General features: G+C 43.8%; 1 protein-coding gene across 5 annotated transcripts in view; it reads right to left on the bottom strand.

Annotated features, from left to right (window-relative positions):
- Positions 1-18,185, bottom strand: part of LOC139267447 (tyrosine-protein kinase Fyn) — a 348,021-nt gene extending 329,836 nt beyond the window's left edge. For 4 of the 5 annotated variants that reach the window (XM_070885781.1, XM_070885780.1, XM_070885788.1 and 1 more), the window contains exon 1: positions 17,982-18,056. The gene's annotated coding sequence lies outside the window, so the exon portion shown is untranslated. The other variant, XM_070885782.1, reaches the window with a different exon arrangement.
- Between the last annotated feature and the right edge of the window lie 1,697 nt (positions 18,186-19,882).

The raw sequence follows: 19,882 nt of genomic DNA, 5'->3' as shown, positions 1-19,882 counted from the left end.
TTCCTCCATGGAATTTCCTTGATTTTCATTTGAACTCACTAACTTCAGGCTCTTTGTTTCCCTGACTCGGACTCAGACTTTCATTCTGATTCTCTCCTGGATTTGTTTCCAGTACATTGGATTTAGAAACATAGAAACATAGAAAATAGGTGCAGGAGTAGGCCATTCGGCCCTTCTAGCCTGCACCGCCATTCAATGAGTTCATGGCTGAACATTCAACTTCAGTACCCCATTCCTGCTTTCTCGCCATACCCCTTGATCCCCCTAGCAGTAAGGACCTCATCTAACTCCTTTTTGAATATATTTAGTGAATTGGCCTCAACAACTTTCCGTGGTAGAGAATTCCACAGGTTCACCACTCTCTGGGTGAAGAAGTTCCTCCGCATCTCGGTCCTAAATGGCTTACCCCTTATCCTTAGACTGTGACCCCTGGTTCTGGACTTCCCCAACATTGGGAACATTCTTCCTGCATCTAACCTGTCTAACCCCGTCAGAATTTTATATGTTTCTATGAGGTCCCCTCTCATTCTTCTGAACTCCAGTGAATACAAGCTACTAGGATTTGCTACTGGTGTATCAAAACTATCTGATGAGTTGGAAATAATTGAATCATTCCAGCTTCAACTCCTTCCATGTCTGTAGTAAAATATCAATATGAACAAACCTAACCTGTCCATTATCAAACATCTTTACCAAATATGTGCGAGGATCACATATCTTCACCACTCTTCCTGGTAACCACTTTAACCATTTATGTTGATGGTTCTTCACTCTCACCTTCTGGTTTAACTTTACACTTCTCTCTTTTACTCTACCTTTATCATCAAGACCTGGCCACCATAAATAACTGCGTGCAAAATTCTTGGTCAAGCACATTCCCAGGTGCTGGTCATGGAGGTCTCCGAATAATTTGGACCTGAATTTACTTGGTATAACCACTCTTGCACCCCACATGATACAATCTTTATTGACTGATCATTCATTCCTACAAAAGAAGAATGGATGTCTGTTACCTGGTTTGGCCATCCATTTGCAATATACTCATACACCTTTGACATCACTGGGTCACGTTTAGTTGCTCTACCAATCTCTTCAGCTGTAACTGGCAGTTCATCAATGTATGAAAAATAAACCACTTCTTCCCTATCGGGTGTAACTTGTGATGGGGAAGGCAATCTAGACATTGCATCAGCATTACTGTGATCAGCTGATCGTCTGTATTCAATATCATATGTATATGCTGACAAAATCAAAGCCCATCTCTGCATTCAGGCTGCAGCTAATGTTGGAACTGGGAACTTGGATGGAGGATTGCTGCTCGGGGCTTATGGTCCATAACGATGGTAAACTTACGACCATACAAGTATTTGTGAAACTTCTTGACCCCAAAAATTAATGCCAAAGCTTCCCTTTCAATTTGCGCATAATTACTCTCACTGGCACTGAGAGTGCGTGAAGCAAAAGAAATTGGTCTCTCCTCCCCACTACTTAATACATGAGAGATTACTGCCCCAACTCCATATGGAGAGGCATCACATGCTAGCTTAATCTCCTTAGATATGTCGTAGTGAACTAACATGGTGCTCTCTTCCAATTTGCTTTTACATTCCTTGAATGCTGTATCGCATTCTTTTGATCACTTCCAATGGACCTGTTTTTTCAAAAATTCATTCAGTGGATGTAACACTGTAGCCAAATTTGGTAGGAACTTCCCATAATAGTTCAAAAGACCCAAGAATGAACGAAGTTCAGTGACATTCCTGGGAGTGGGTGCATTTCTAATTGCATCCAATTTTTCCATGGTTGGATGTAAACCATCTTTGTCTACTCTGTACCCTGAAACTCCACTGAGTTTTTAAATAACTCACACTTACGAGCAGACACTCTTACTCTGTGCTTCTCTAGCCGTTTGAGGACTTCAATATGTTATTATGAATTTGCCTATTTGGTACTGAAATTAGTATGTCATCCAAATAACATACTATCCCTTCAATACCTTGCAAAATATGGTTCATCACCTCTTGGAATATGGTTGGGGCGGAAGACACTCCAAACGGTAGCCTATTAAATTGATATAGGCCTAGATGAGTATTTATAGTCAAACATGACTTGGACTCCTCATCAAGTTCAAGCTGTAAGTAGGCATTCGTAAGATCCAGTTTTGAGAAGATCTGACCACCTGTCAGTGTTGTGAACAAATCTTCTATATTTGTGAACAAATCTTCTATATTCAGCAATGTATTGGGGACATTACCCTCTAGCACCTGGTTTACAGTTACTTTATAATCACCACACAATCTTACCTTACCATCAGACTTGGGTACAACAACAATGGGTGTAGCCCAATTACATCGATCTATCTTACAAATAATGTTCTCAGTCTCTAGTCTTTTGAGTTCTTGCTCAACTTTCTCCTCGAGTGCATATGGTACAGAACGTGGCTTGTAGTAAACCGATCTAGCATCCTTCTATACCCCGACACTTGCCTCAAAGCCTTGAATCGGACTGCCCGTTTCACAGAACACCTTCGGATACTTCTTGATAACCTCATCCGTTGATGAAAATCTCGCTTCCACACAGAAAATCTTACTCCAATCCGGCTTCAGTGAGCTCAACCAATTTCTTCCTAGTAAGACAAGCTTGTCTCCTTTCACTACTATTAGAGGCAAGTTCTGAAACTGATCTTTATATTTCTCCGGTACAGTGATACGACCTACCTCAGGAATTTTCTCTCCCGAGTAGCCTCGCAGCTCTATCGTGGATTTCTCCAGTTGAAAATCACGCAATTTGTCGAGGTACAGTGACTCCGGTACTACACTCACAGATGCACCCATGTCAATTTCCATTGATATCTTGAATCCCGCAACATCTATGTGGATGTTGATGCTTTCCGAATCGCTGTCCGTTAACCTCGTGCTCCTGATGACGTGTAACTAACATTTCCTCGTCCTGTTGTTGTTCTTCCATGCTATGTAGTCTCTTGGGATTTCTACTCGTAGCTTTGAACGCTGGACTCATAGCTTTAAAAGCTGATTTACCCCTCAGTCAGCATGCCTTCGCAAGATGCCCAGTCTTCCTGCAGAAGAAACACTCTGCCTTCACGTATGGACAACTTTGAGCAATGTGTTGTCCCAGGCACCTATCGCATGACTTCGATGCTCTGCTAGAATTTCCAGTTTGAGACTTTCGGCCATGCCCATGTTTTACTTTGAACCTGCAGGTGATCTACCTCGGTTGACTGACAACCGTAATCATTATTTAATTCTTGGGAATATTGTTCGGCCATGCCCATCGACCTCGCTGTCTGACAAGCAATCTCAAAAGTCAAGTCATCCGTCGTCAATAAGTTCCTTCTGATTGCATCATTTTTCACCCCACAAACAAAACGATCCTGTAATGCTCGGTTTTGAAAGTTTCCAAAATTACAGTGCATAGATAGCTTTTTTAATGCTACGATGTAATCACTGATACATTCATCAGCCTTTTGATTCCGAATCCCGAAATGATAGCTTTCAGCAATTTCTAACGGTTTGGGGTTATAGTGCTGCTCCAACTTCGTTAAAATCTCTTTAAACATTGTGTCCTTTGGCTCCAGGCACAAGCAGATTTACAAGGGTTTTGTATAATGCTGGACCTGCCTTCGATAAGATGATTGCTTTCTTACATTCCAACATAGCCCGGTTCTGGACTGCATTGTCTGGAACTTCGATTATGTTATTTGCAGAGTGGAAACAAATCTTCCTCGATTTCGAGGGACTGCCTATTATGATGTTTGTGGAAGCTTGCTGTGTGCAAATTGGCTGCCGTGTTTCCTACATTAGAACAGTGAGTACACTCCAAAAGTACTTCATTGGCTGTAAAGCGCTTTGAGGCGTCCGAAGGTCGTGAAAGGCGCAATACAAATGCAAATCTTTCTTTCTTTTTTTCCAATAATGAACAGCATAGTTTATAACAAAAATATTCAGATAACGGAGTGATTCGGACAAAGTGGGAGGATGCAGTGAGATGCTGGTGGGCCTGTATGTTTACACTGTACTCACAAACCGCTCAAACTTTGCTGATTGCAATTTCTAAGAGCGTGCCAGCTTTGAAAACTCCTGGGACCAATGTGGTGTTTACAAATAGTTCTGGCAGGTGTCTCACACTGAAACTTTTGACTACTTTGCTCTTGGTTCACAAAAAAATTAAAATGACAAACCTGGGCTTTCAAAAACTATGGTACTGTGACTTTAATTTCATACACTATTTCCCCCGACCAATCCCTTCAGTTTCAAGAAATTGAAGTATTTATCCTCGTTCTAAAATAACAGCCAATCTTTGCAATATACAAGTACTGCGTAAAAGCTGGTGTGCCAAGCTCGGCATAAAACTTGGTATCCTCTTCCTTCCTGCCCACCACCTTCCGACCCCCAAATATTTTCAATGGCGTGAAAGCCACAAAATAGGCTGTGACAATCTGAGGTAAAGAACCACTCAGGATGTTATAGCTGCCCGATTGGACAACGGTACTGACGAACACAGCAAAAGGGCAAGAGGACCAGGAATTCCCCAGATTCAGTTCAGTCTGTGCTGCTTTCACTGATCCCCATTGTAACGAGATAATGTAAAGCGCCCTCTAGCTAGGAGGTATATTGAGAGGGTCTGTGAAGGAGCGCCATCTTAAAGCTCCACATGGCTGTCTGAGACCTCCCAAATAAAGAGAGTTAAGTTGAACTATGAGTGTTCAAGAGGCTATAAAATACACCCATGAGGCCATCAGCTAGGGCGCTAGTCAACACCAACAACCCTTGGCTAGGATGGGGCTCTCGCTCCTGATCATCGGAACAGGAGTAGGCCATTCAGCCCCTCGAGCCTAATGTAGCCAAGTTTGCTGATGATACAAAGATGGGTGGGAAAGCAAATTGTGAGGAGGACACAAAAAATCTGCAAAGGGATATAGGCAGGCTAAGCGAATGGGCAAAAATTTGGCAGATGGACAATAAATGTGGGAAAATAAGAGGTTATCCACTTTGGCAGAAAAAATTGAAAAGCAAATTATAATTTAAATGGAGAAAAATTGCAGTACAGAGGGACCTGGGGGTCCTTGTGCATGAAACACAAAATGTTAGTATGCAGGTACAGCAAGTAATCAGGAAGGCAAATGGAATGTTGGCCTTTATTGCAAGGGGGAATAGAGTATAAAAGCAGAGAAGTCCTGCTACAACTGCACAGGATATTGGTGAGGCCACACCTAATACTGCGTATAGTTTTGGTCTCAGTATTTAAGGAAGAATATACTTGCATTGGAGGCTGTTCATTGAAGATTGGTTCTAGAGATAAGAGTTTTGACTTATGAAGATAGGTTGAGTAGGTTGGGCCTCTACTCATTGGATTTCAGAAGAATGAGAGGTGATCTTATTAAAACATATAAGATAATGAGGGGGCTCGACAGGGTGGATGCAGAGAGGATAGTACCACTCATAGGGGAAACTAAAACTAGGAGGCATTGTCTCAGAATAAGGGGCCACCCAATTAAAACGGAGATGAGGAGAAATTTCTTTTCTCCGAGGGTTATAAATCTATGGAATTCTCCGCCCCAGAGAGCTGTGAAGGCTGGGTCATTGAATATATTTAAGGCGGAGATAGACAGATTTTTGAGAGAAAAGGGAGTAAAGGGTTCTGGGGAGCAGGCAGGGAAGTGGAGTTGAGTTCATGATCAGATCAGCCATGATCTTATTAAATGGCAGAGCAGGCTCGAAGGGCCAGGTGGCCTACTCCTGCTCCTATTTCTAATGCTCCACATTCATTCAATCAGATCATGGCTGATCTGCACCGAAAACTTCATTTAACCACCTTTGAACCACATCAACCCAACAAAAATTTAGCGATCTCAGTCTTGAAAGCTTCAATTGTCCTTGGATCCATAGCTTTTTGAGGGAGAGTGTGTTTTAGATTTCTACTATCCTTTATGTGAAAAAGTGCTTCCTGATATCACTCATGAAAGGCCTGGCTCTAATTTTATTATGCCCACTTTTCTAGATTCCCCACCAGAGGAAATAGATTCTCTTTATCTACCCTGTCAAGTTTTTTTTATTTTTTTATCATTTTCAATGCTTTGATTAGATCATCTCTCAATCCTCTATACTCAAGGGAAAAGCACCAAGTCTATGCAACCTGTCCTCATAATTTAACACTAACCCCCAGTATCATTCTGGTGAATCTGTGCTGCACCCACCTCAAAGCCAATATATCTTTCCTGAGGTGTGGTGCCTAAAACTAAACACGATACTCTAGAAGGGGTCTGGCCAGGGCTCCGAACACCTGAAGTATCACTTCCTCCTCTTGTCCTCCAGCCCCCTGGAGGTAAAGGTCAACATTCAATTAGCCGTTTGGATTGCTTTTTGCACCCGTCTACTAATGTTTAGTGATTTGTGTACCTCAACACCCAGATCTTTTGTTTCGCCACAATTTCTAGTTTCTCAGCATTTAGAAAATATTCCTAATTTGTCTTTCTGCAATCCAAAGTGGATGACCTCACACGTCCCCACATTGAATTCCATCTGCAACAGTTTGGCCCACTCACCTAATCTCACGGTGTCCCATTGCAATTTCCTGCTCCCATCAGTCCCTGAGTGGAGTATTGGAGGGCTGCCAGCACCTATACAACCATGTCCATCAGCAGCTTCAACAGGAGGAGATGATATTGGTGTTGGGAGAAATAAATAATCAGTCATGGTCTTCCCCTTCTCCCAATATTCAGAAAATTTGCTGCTTTAAAGAAGAAAGCTAACAAAAGGAAGACACAAATAACCTTCCGGAGGTACTAGGGGACCGAGGATCTAGTGAGAAGGAGAAACTGAAGGATATCCTTATTAGGCGGGAAATTGTGTTAGGGAAATTGATGGGATTGAACGCTGATAAATCCCTGGGGCCTGATAGTCTGCATCCTAGAGTACTTAAGGAAGTGGCCCCAGAAATAGTAGATGCATTGGTGATCATTTTCCAATAGTCTATCGACTCTGGATCAGTTCCTATGGACTGGAGGGTAGCTAATGTAACACCACTTTTTAAAAAAGGAGAGCAAGAGAAAACGGGTAATTATAGACCAGTTAGCCTGACACCAGTAGTGTGGAAAATGTTGGAGTCAATCATTAAGGGTGAAATAGCAGCGCATTTGGAAAGCAGTGACAGGATCAGTCTAAGTCAGCATGGATTTGTGAAAGGGAAATAATGTTTGACGAATCTTCTGGAGTTTTTTTGAGGGTGTAACTAGCAGAGTGGACAAGGGAGATCCAGTGGATGTGGTGTATTTGGACTTTAAAAAGGCTTTTGACAAGGTCCCACACAAGAGATTGGTGTGCAAAATCAAAGCACATGGTATTGGGGGTAATGTACTGACGTGGATAGAGAACTGGTTGGCAGATAGGAGGCAGAGAGTCGGGACAAACAGGTCCTTTTCAGAATGGCAGGCAGTGACTAGTGGAGGGCCACAGGGCTCAGTGCTGGGACCCCAGCTCTTTACAATATACATTAATGATTTAGATGAAGGAATTGAGTGTAGTATCGCCAAGTTTGCAGATGACACTAAACTGGGTGGAGGTGTGAGCTGTGAGGAGGACACTAAGAGGCTGCAGGGTGACTTGGATAGGTTAGGTGAGTGGGCAAATGCATGGCAGATGCAGTATAATGTGGAGAAATGTGAGGTTATCCACTTTGGGGGGAAAAAACACAAAGGCAGATTATCTGAATGGTGGCAGATTAGAAAAAGGGGACGTGCAATGAGACCTGGGTGTCATGGTTCATCAGTCATTGAAAGTTGGCATGCAGGTATAGCGGGCATTGAAGGCAGAAAATGGTATGTTGGCCTTCATAGCTAGGGGATTTGAGTATAGGAGCAGGAAGATTTTACTGCAGTTGTACAGGGCCTTGGTGAGACCTCACCTAGAATATTGTGTTCAGTTTTGGTCTCCTAATCTGAAGAAGGACATTCTTGCTATTGAGGGAGTGCAGCGAAGGTTCACCAGATTGATTCCAGGGATGGCTCGACTGACTTATGAGGAGAGACTGGATCAACTGGGCCTTTATGCACTGGAGTTTTGAAGGATGAGAAACGTATAAGATTCTGACTGGACTGGACAAGTTAGATGCAGAAAGAATGATCCCGATGTTGGGAATGTCCAGAACCAGGGGACACAGTCTTAGGATAAGGGGTAAGCCATTTAGGACTGAGATGAGGAGAAACTTCTTCACTCAGAGTTGTTAACCTGTGGAATTCCCTACCGCAGATTGTTGTTGATGCCAGTTCATTGGATATATTCAAGAGGGAGTTAGATATGGCCCTTACGGCTAAAGGGATCAAGAGGTATGGAGAGAAAGCGGGAAAGGGGTACTGAGAGAATGATCAGCCATGATCTTATTGAATAGTGGTGCAGGCTTGAAGGGCCGAATGACCTACTCCTGCACCTATTTTTCTATGTTTCTATGTTCTATGTTTCTAGAACCACCGGCAGGCACTTCAAATGTTTGATGTGGTGTTATGACTAAACCACCTGTTGGCAAAACTCTCAGTACCTTGTTTGACCATAATATTTATACAGTAAATGCCAAAAGATGTCCAGAAATACTGTTGTGGATGGCAATGGGAGAGATGTGTACATACATTTCAACTTAGCAGAGACATTTTAAAATCAGGAATTAAAAAAAAAGCTATATTACACGTGACTATTTTTATAATCTTATGCAAGTTCAAGGTTGTCAGGAGTTGGTGGAAATTACAAATCATTCAAACTGTGCTCGTGATTTACAAGACATGAGCCCTGCACGTAATGTACTGCAACTGCTCAATTACTGGTACAAATATGGTACATGCACGAAAGACAATATAAATAATCCAGCGTCACCACTCTTGCAGTTGTCATCTGATGTTATATAATCTTATCTACTTACACTGCAATAGCAGCAAGCTTCCATTTATAGCATGCTTATTTTGAGAATGGAGGGTGGAGCATGAAGGGAAGTCAGAAACCAAGTTTTATTCTACAATCAGGCTGCAAAAACAACACTATCAATTTTAAAACGGGATCCGCCAAACTTTCAGAAGATTGCTGTTCAATAACTACAACCAAGCCCAATCATTACCAACAGTCGTTCATGGATAGGCAACACTTGCTTCCTAATTGAGGGGAAAAAAATAGAACTGCAATTCATTGTAAGCACTGCTTCAATATTTAGAGGCTGAAATTACCCACTTGCTTAAGGCCCGTTACCGGAGGTAACAGGGCAGCAAGTCCTTTCCGACCGGGGGCAGACGGATGGTCTGACCTTTGCGAAATTGCCCCGGGCCGGGATTCCGCCGCGCCCAGTGTCTCTGCCTCGCCCGGCACATCGACCCGTGTATGCGCCAAATCTATATTAGTGACTTGGATGAAGGGACCGAGTGTAATGTAGCCAAGTTTGCTGATGATACAAAGATGGGTGGGAAAACAAGTTGTGAGGAGGACACAAAGAATCTGCAAAGGGATATATACAGGCTAAGTGAGTGGGCAAAAAATTGGCAGATGGAGTATAATGTGGGAAAATGTGAGGTTATCCATTTTGGCAGAAATAATAGAAAAGAAAATTATTTAGAGAAAAATTACAAAATGCTGCAGTACAGAGAGACCTGGGGTCCTTGTGCACGAAGCACAAAGGTTAGTATGCAGGTACAGCAAGTGATCAGGAAGGCAAATGGAATGTTGGCCTTTACTGCAAGGGGGATAGAGTACAAAAGCAGAGAAGTCCTGCTACATCTGTACAGGGGTATTGGTGAGGCCACACCTGGAGTACTGTGTGCAGTTTTGGTCTCCGTATTGAAGGAAGGATATACCGGCATTGGAGGCAGATAAGAGAAGGTTCACTCCTGAGGTGAAGGGGTTGACTTATGAAGAAAGGTTGAGCCTATACTCATTGGAGTTCAGAAGAATGAGGGGTGATCTTATTGAAACATATAAATTAATGAGGGGGCTCGACAAAGTGGATGCAGAGAGGATGTTTCCCTTCATGGGGGAATCTAAAACTAGGGAGCATTGTTCCAAAAAAAGGGTCACCCATTTAAAACAGATGAGGAGGAATTTCTTCTCTGAGGGTTGTAAATCTGTGGAATTCTCTGCCCCAGAGAGCTGTGGAGGCTGGCTCATTGAATATATTTAAGGCGGACGGAGATAGACAGATTTTTAAGCGATAAGGGAATAAAGGGTTATGGGGAGTGGGCAGGGAAGTGGAGCTGAGTCCAAGATCTTATTAAATGGCGGAGCAGGCTCGAGGGGCCAATTGGCCTGCTCATGCTCCTATTTCTTATGTTTTTACTGTCCAGCGGCAACCCTTTTCCGCCCTGCGAGGAAAATTGGCTCGCGGGAGGGGAGCCGCCACCGGTCAGTGCCCCCGACAGCAAGCTGCCAGTGTGCCAGTGCCTGGGCAGTGCGTCCACCCTTAAGGGGTGGGGGGGGGCACACCGCCATGGCTGCCATTTTATTTTACTTGTCGACCGACTCTACAGTCAGCCCAACCATGGCGGCCATGAGTTCGACCGGGCCACCAACAGCAAGCCGGCACCCCCTCTTGATTACCGGGCCGCTGGCCAGGCCGAAACACTCCCTGGTGGCCCAGTGGGTTCAGCGTAGGCCTCCCACTTTAATTTAAGTGAATTGGAGGGACATTGATACATGTCAGCACGACACAGCACACAGACATGCTCAGCATGGTACTGATGACATCGCCCACCAACCACCCCACTCCCGACTCGCTTCCACCCCTCTGCCACCTCAATTTCCCTCTATTCTCCGCCCCATCGATTCGGGCGGTAATTCATCACATCTGCCCGCAATTTCAGCCCCTTATTGTCTGGATATAGTAACCAATAGTTCACAACACTATTACATAGAATTACAGCACAGAAACAGGCCATTCAGCCCAACAGGTCTATGTTGGTGTTTGTGCTCCATATAAGCTCCTCCCTCCCTTCTTCATCTAACCCCATCGACATATCCTCCTATTACTATCTCACTCGTGTTTATCTAGCTTCCTGTTAAATGCATCTATGCTAGTCACCTCAACTACTACCTGTAGTAACAAGTTCCACATATACCAGCTCGAGACAGTGAAGGTCCACTGGAGTGCTCGGTCAATGCCTGACCCATTTTATCATCTATTTGACCACATTGAATCCTTCATGTAACTGGCGCAGTTTGCTGCTTTCACATTAACTGACTGCTTTTTATAATGGGGAATTATCAAAGCAAGCGCACTTTATTCTGGATTCATTCATTTTATATATTTCCAGGTGATTTATTATTTAATTCTTGTATCAAGGAGGGAATGTTCTTATGTTCTTATGTATTATTTTCCCCTTTATACTATGTTACCATCATGCAACCCGAGGTTAGCCATCTGTACAAAGTTCCCTGTACTCTGCCGCAACACTCTGGCTTAATTCCAGCCTCAAAGGACTCCCAGCAGAGCACCAATGTGAATTTTTCTACCTGCCACATCCGTTCTCCCTATGGACTCGATCATGGGCAGCTTAATATTTTATATCTATGGTCACTGATAACTTGGTTGGAGCTGTCCACATTCATCTCTTTTATAAGAACGTAACCTAAGAAATAGGAGCAAGAGTAGGCCATACGCCCCATCGAGCCTGCTCCACCATTTAATACGATCATGGTTGATCCGATCATGGACTCCGGTCCAATTCCCTGCCCGCTTCCCATAACCCCTTATCCCCTTAGACAGTTTCTTAACCGATTATCTGTCTTAAATTTATTCAGTGTCCCAGCCGCCACAGCTTTCTGAGATTGCGAATTCTACAGATTTACAACCGAGAAGAAATTCCTCCTCACCTCAGTTTTAAATGGGTGGCCCCTTATTCTAAGATTATGCCCTCTAGTTCTAGTCTCCCCTATCAGTGGAAACATCCTCTCTGCATCCACCTTGTCAAGCTCCCTCATAATCTTATACATTTCAATAAGATCACCTCTAATTCTTCTGAATTCCAATTGAGTAGAGGCCCAACCTACTCAACCTTTCCTCATAAGTCAACCCCCTCATCTCCGGAATCAATCTAGTGAACCTTCTCTGAACTGCCTCCAAAGCAAGTATATCCTTTCTTAAATATGGAAAACAAAACTGTACGCAGTATTCTAAGTGTGGCTTCACCAATACCCTGTATAACTGTCACAAGACTTCCCTGCTTTTATATTCCATCCCATTTGAAATAAGGGCCAAGATTCCATTGGCCTTCCTGATCATTTGCTGGACCTGCATACTAACCTTTTGTGTTTCATGTACAAGGACCCCCAGGTCCCGCTGCACTGCAGCACTTTGCAATTTTTCTCCATTTAAATAATAAATTGCTCTTTGATTTTTTTCTGCCAAAGTGCATAACTTCACACTTTCCAACATTATATTCCATCTGCCAAATTTTTGCCCACTCACTTAGCCTGTCTATGTCCTTTTGCAGGTTTTGTGTCCTCCTCACACATTTTCCTCCCATCTTTATCATCAGCAAACTTGGCTACATTACTCTCGGTCCCTTCTTCCAAGTCATTCATATAGATTGTAAATAGTTGGGGGTGCCAGCACTGAATCCTGCGGCACCCCACTAGTTGCCAACCAGAGAATGAACCATTTATCCCGACTCTGTTTTCTGTTATTTTAGCCAATCCTCTATCCATGCTAATATATTACCCCCAACCCAGTGAACTTTTATCTTGTGCCGTAACCTTTTATGTGGCACCGTGTCAAATGCCTTTTGGAAGTCCAAATACACCACATCCACTGGCTCCCCATTATCCACCTGTTTGTTACATCCTCAAAAATCTCCAGCAAATTTGTCAAACATGACTGCCCCTTCATAAATCCATGCTGACTCTGCCTGACTAAATTAGACTTTTCCAAATGTCCTGCTACTGCTTCTTTAATAATGGACTCCAACATTTTATCAACCACAGATGTTAGGCTAATTAGTCTATAGTTTCCTGCTTTTTGTCTGCCTCCTTTTTATAAATAGGGGCATTACATTTGCAGTTTTCCAATCTGCGGGGACTTCCCCAGAATCCAGGGAATTTTGGTAAATTACAATGCATCCACTATCCCTGCTGCTACTTATCTTAAGACCCTAGGATGCAAGCCATCAGGTCCAGGGGATTTATCAGCCTTTAGTCCCATTATCTTACTGAGTACCACCTCCTTAGAAACATAGAAAATAGGTGCAGGAGTAGGCCATTCGACCCTTCGAGCCTGCACCACCATTCAATATGATCATGGAACTTCAGCACATCATCCCTTTAGCCCTAAGGGCCACATCTAATTCCCTTTTGAATATATCTAATGAACTGGCCTCAACAACTTTCTGTGGTAGCGAATTCTACAGGTTCACAATTCTCTGTGTAAAGAAGTTTCTCCTCATCTCAGTCCTAAATGGCTTAACCCTTATCCTTAGACTGTGACCCCTGGTTCTGGACTTCCCCAACATTGGGAACATTCTTCCTGCATCTAACCTAGTGCTTGTGATTGTGTTAAGTCCCTATAGCCCCTTGACTGTTGGGATATTGTTAGTGTCCTCTATTGTAAAGACTGATACAAAATATTTGTTCAGAGTTTCTGCCACCTCCATGTTCCCCATCACTAATTCCCCGGTCACATCCAAGGGACCAAAATTTACTTTAGCCATTCATTTCTTTTTTATATACTTGTAGAAACTCTTGCTATCTGTTTTTATATTTCGTGCTAGTTTACTTTCACTTTAGGATCCTTGCAGCCATGCAGTCATCAAAATCCACGGTGCAGCGTTGGACCACTTTCCATATCTTGGGGGCCTATCAGCAAGGGCAGATATGGACGACGAGGTCCAACACCACCTCTAGTGCACCTGGGCAGCCTTCGGTCGCCTGAGGAGTGTTCGAAGACCAGGATCTCAAATCTGGCACCAAGCTTATGATCTACAGGGCTGTAGTGATACCGTACCGTGGTTCATATACAGTAGATACCTCAAAATTGCTGGAGAAATACCACCAACGCTGTCCCCACAAATCCCCTGGGAGGGCAGACGCACCAACATCAGTGTTCTCGATCAGGCCAACATCCCCAGCATCGAAGCACTGACCACACTCGACCAGCTCCGTTGGGCGGGGCACATCGTCTGACACAAGACTTCCAAAGCAAGCGCTCTACTCAGAACTCCCACATGGCAAGCGAGCCCCAGGTGGGCAGAGGAAACGTTTGAAGGACACCCTCAAAGCCTCCTTGATAAAGTGCAACACCCCCACCGGCACCTGGGAATCCCTGGCCCAGGACCGCCCTAAAATGGAGGAAGAGCACCTCGAGTCTTGTCGCCGAGAGCATGCAGAAAACAAGCGCAGGCTGCGGAAGGAGCGTGCATCAAACCAGACTCCCCGCCCACCCTTTCCTTCAACGATTGTCTGCCCCACCTGTGACAGAGACTGTAATTCCCACATTGGACTGTACAGTCACCTGAGAACTCACTGAGTGGAAGCAAGTCTTCCTCAATTTTGAGGGACCGCCTATGATGATTTGCGTTGCTCATTCAAGATTTAAACTGCACTTTTAACATCAACTTTGACTATTGTTCTGATTTGATAAGTAGCAATACTACTGCTGCAAGCGATAATCCAAATCAGTTCCCAAATCCCATTGAAAGTTTTCAAAACTGACAAGATACATGTCTTGAATTTGATCTGGGCATCATCAGTTCCCCATTTAAGCGTGTTTAATTCCACTCTTCACAGAGTGTTACTGAAGCTTGGAACACTCGGATACAGGTAGTAGCTGAAGCAGTGACCATCTCATCTTTTAAGGGAAGAATAGATAAATAATTGAAGCAGAGGAAGGCGCAGAGTGATGGGGAGAGAGCAAGATCATGGGATTTTTTTTATTTAAGGAAAACCACAATGGCCGATAAACTTCCATGGTGAACAGCACTGGATTTTTGCACATTTACCCTGAACTACTGCAGTTGGCACCATTTTCAAAGTTCTTCTTTCTTGGACACATTCAATGTGTAATGGTGAATCTGTACAAGACCTCGGCAAGACCACAGATGGAGTACTGCGTGCAACTTTGGGCTCCACACTACAAGATCGGGAGGCAAGAGGGAAAGGGTACAGCGCAGTTTTACTAGGATGCTGCCTGGTATGCAGAAATACAAATACAAAGACAGACTTGAAAAATTATGGCTTATTTGTTAAAGGTGCATAAAATTCTGAAGAGCTGGAATGGAGCAGATAGAAAGAACCGGTTTCCAGTGGTTGAGGGGTCTGGGACATCGATAGATGATTAAATGCAAGAGATTTAGGACAGAGAGGAGAAACATTTTTAGGAGTTAGTAACTGAAGTAGAGACAGTGACAACGTTTAAGAATAGGTTAGATAGGTGGATGAAGGGAAGAGGAATAAAAAAAAGATATGGGCACAGAGCAGGCACATGGGATTACAAGTACTGGTTGCCTGCAAGATAAACACCACATCATCATAGGCGGTCCCTCGAACGAGAATGACTTGCTTCCACACCAAAAGGAATGAGTTTGCAGATGTTTCAATGAAGGACCCGATATGCCAGTCCGAAACTTCAGGGGTGGAAGATGCCTGTGCGTGGATTTTTTTAACGTGTGGTGACCGTTGCACATCAGCCATCACACGGGCTTGACAGAGCTTTATCCAAGGGTTAACCAGGACGACTGGAGACCTGCTCTGCTGCACGGACCTAGTGCGCACACATATCGCAGTGTGGGCTGGCCTATGCTGTCCCTGGGACCTCGGCTCTTCTGGGCCCCATATCCCATTTGCCACACCTCCACCACGATCTCTCGCTGCTCCTTCGCCACAAAATGCTGGAGGCCATTATTAAGGAAGCGGTAGCAGGACATTTGGAAAAGCATGATTTAATCAAGCGGAGTCAGCATAGTTTTATGAAAGGGAAATAATGTTTGACATGCACATGGGATTACAAGTACCGGTTGCCTGCAAGATAAACACTACAAACTGGTCAAGTACTGATTGTGTGGAAGATAAACACCACTACAAACTGGGCAAAACCAACACCATTTTGTGTGTTTTAATTACTGTGCAACTCTTCTCATTGCTTATGTTTCCCCTTTCTTAACTGATTTACAGTTTAAAATGTCAAGGGAAGGCAGTGTGATGCAGATGTATATGGGATTTTTGAAATGTATGATGGTTGGCTCTCTAAACGTAAACAGTGTCCAATCGCTACTAAATAGCACCAAAGATGTTTGTGCAGTCACCATCTCCCATCCAGAACCTGTTACGTTTCATATTGTTTTTTCCCTGATTTAACCTCGCTCCAAATGTTTTAGTAACCAACGTTGCGGGAAATATGTATCGATCTCGGTAGCTGTAGAGTCATATTACAGATAATGCAACAAAAAAACTGCTTAGCAGCTAAATTACAAATGATCAAAACAATAATTTTACTACAGAAGTTTCAGGATCCCAGTAGAAATATGCAACGGTCTCATGGCAAAGGAGATTTCAGTGAGGATAATGTATGTGCACATTGATGATCGGGTCCTATATAGAAGCACTGTGCCCGGAAGTTATATCGAGCTGTTCTTTGCCCTATACATATTTAATAACATTTCACATGGCAACATTTCTCCCATGCAATCCTATAAAGTACAAACCCAATACAGAAAGACTAGTCACAAAAAGGCTTTGAGTCGATAACAAATGCAGCACATTGGTAGGGACTGCTTGCAGAAAAACATCCCATCAAATCCCAACACAGGAGTCCTACAAGATCTCAGGTGGCTATAGCCTCACTTGTGTGCATGGTGACAACTGCCCATATAGCCAGACACTGCACTGTCGAGGGAGTCAATGCCCCGTCGCTGATGCAGTTACAATACACCTCGGTCTCTAAACAGGGATGTGGGGGTGGAAGTGAGGGCTTCAGAGCGTAGTTTGGAGAAGGGGATACTTTGCATCAACAATTTCCAATCCGAGTGTCCACATTACATTCAACACACGTCAAACCAGCATCGCTGACCGTGTACACTGAAACTTGGTATAGAAACTGGATTAAAATTGGTGGGGGAAACAAAATCTCAAAATAAAACGTTTCATTTGTGAAATAGCGGTTTGTAATTCAAACTACATCAAACGGAGCAGCCAGTTCCAGCACAAACCCTTTAATATAAAAAAGTAGGTAAGCTGGACTTATCTGGGATTCATTACTGATGCACTGTGCCATGCCACCAAATAAACCAGCTTTTTCGCAACAAGCTTTCGATGGTGGGTTGGGGAACAATGTAACGTTATACAAAAAAAAACTATCTTCAAATATCATCTCAAACTGCAAAGTGCACACACAAGAGATGAGAGCCTTCACACTGCGGCTGCAGTCCTGTGTTAGTTACAAACATATGTTGCCAGCGGTGAAGTGAACACTTAAAAATAAGGAGGTCACTGGCAGGACGAGGAGGGAGAGAAAAATCACACAAGCAACACAAATAAAACTAACTGCATGCCTGATTTATGTTAACTGGCCGGCACCACCCTTTCACCCGTTTGGGGGTTTATTTATTTATTTATTAATTAATAACGGTACTTGAAAGCTTTCAGGAGAGCGGGCTGCTGCAATCTCTCCCCAGCCCAAAAACAACAGAAACCCTCTTTTGGCAAAAAAAAACACATTTCGCAGGATACATGCAAACTGCCACAAATAAACGTAACATTGAACAAAAAAATTCTAAATTTGAAACTATAAATCCGCTAGGTGCAGATGACAAATGCGTGTAGTGTGTATGTGTGTTGCCTGGTGCTGCAGCCTCTCCAGCCCACATCGCAACCCTCTCCTCATCTCCCCAGCATCTCACCACCAGCAACTCCCTCCCTCTCCACAACATTCAGTGCAAAACTTCAAATAAAACTGCAAACTCATTATTTTAAAATGCAGCCAAAATGGAAAAAAAAAGCCCTGGCACTTACCTGAGAAGCCGGCAAGGCTTGCACTCACATCTCCTTTGACTGTCCCTCCCTGCCTGCCTTGCTTCCCACACCCACACCCACACCCACCTCTCTCCACCCTTCAGTAGTCAAGCCTCGGATCCCTGCCCGGCTCTGCTCCTTCTTTGTGCTGGGGGGCGAAAGGCTCTGACGTCATCGGGCTCGCCCTCTCACACCAACCTCGGCGTGCAACCGAACCTGCTGAAAGTGCGGAAGTGTCGTCGCTGCGGAAAGCAACAAGCGGCTGACGTCACAATGAAAATTGAAGTGGGAGTGGGGGGGGGGGGGATTATCTGCCGGAGGCGGGAGTCTCCAGCAATCCCTATTCATTCCAGTGACACAGGAAAGAACTGGGTAGGCGACATTGTCCATGCATTTCACAATTCATCTCCCAGCCTCTGCAAACTTTTCAGATTACTTTCGCACCTGACTGTGTTAAGGTTAATCTACTGGGTTTACTATTTTTCTTGTCAATGGCAATTGTCTGCAGTCCCATTGAAAATCGCGGGTTTCTTTTCCAGTGAGACATACAGTATGTGGTTCACAAGATAATTGCAGATTCTGTCCATCTTAATTCATCCATCCACACATCTCCAAACATCCTCTCCATTATAGCATCCAATTGTTTCTTAAGTGATTCCAGGGTTTTTTTTTTACCTCCATGACTTTGTCTGGATGTTTATTCCACACATTGATCACTCTTTGTGTGATGAATAATTTCCTGATATCAGTCCTAAAATTACCTTTTACTAGTTTGAATCTGTGTCCCTTAGGTCACCTCCCATAGTTTAGCAATATTGCAGGTTCTGACAAAGGGTCATCGACCTGAAACACTAACTCTGCTTTCCACAGGTGGTGCCTGACCCGTTGAGATTTCCAGCATCTTCTGTTTTTGTTTCAGATTCCAGCATCTGCAATATTTTGCTTTTGTGTTTGCAGGTTAACTTACTCTGTATCTTTAACAATTTTGTGAATCTTTATAAGATCACCCCTCAGATGCGCTTCCAAGCTGGAAGCCCCAGACCCAGAGTATTCCTTATAACTCAAGTCCCCAGACACAGGGGATCAGCCTTGTGGCTCTTTGTACTGCCTCCAGATCTAGAACGTCTCTTGTTTAGAACCATTCAGTATAAATCAAAGGACACCATTTTGTTACTATATAGATCTCTGGCCAGACCGCATGTGGAGTACTGTGCCCAGTTTTAGTTCCTCCACATGGCCGGTTATATAGTGGTCTTGGAAAAGGACAGAGGAGAGCTACGAGAATGATTCCTAGCCTAAAGAACCTCAGCTACTTAGATAGGCTTAAGTACCTTGGTCTATTTACCTTAGTGCAGCGTAGACTTAAAGGTGATCTGATAGGGGTCTACAAAATAATTAAGGGGCTGGATAGTGTGCCTATTGAGAAAGTATTGCAGTTCAACAGGTTGGAGAGGACTGGGGACAACTGTGCAAGAGGAGGAATAGACTGGATGTCGGGAGGTTCTTCTTTTCCCGGAGAGTAGTGAGCCTCAGGAATGCATTGCCGGCTGGTGTGGTGGGTGCTGACTCTCTGCTTAGCTGAATCAGTTCTTGACTGGGACAGCAATCGCATCATATAGAGGGTAAATGTCATTATAAACAACATTTGGTTCATGTGATCTCCGGGACTGGTTTTGGGAAAGGAAATTTCCATATTTATTTTTCCCTTATTGGCCCTGTGTTTTGCCTGTCCCAGGAGATAAGAACATAGCAACATAAGAAATAGGAGCAGGCGTAGGCTATTTGGCCCCTCGAGCCTGCTCCGCCATTTAATAAGATCATGAATGATCTGATCTGATCATGGGCTCAGCTCCACTTCCCTGCCCATTCCCCATAACCCTCGAAAAATCTGTCTATCTCCA

This window comes from Pristiophorus japonicus, chromosome 7 (assembly GCF_044704955.1).
Source record: "Pristiophorus japonicus isolate sPriJap1 chromosome 7, sPriJap1.hap1, whole genome shotgun sequence".
NCBI classification, from domain to species: Eukaryota; Metazoa; Chordata; class Chondrichthyes; family Pristiophoridae; genus Pristiophorus; species Pristiophorus japonicus.
This window is presented reverse-complemented; position numbering and strand designations above follow the sequence as displayed.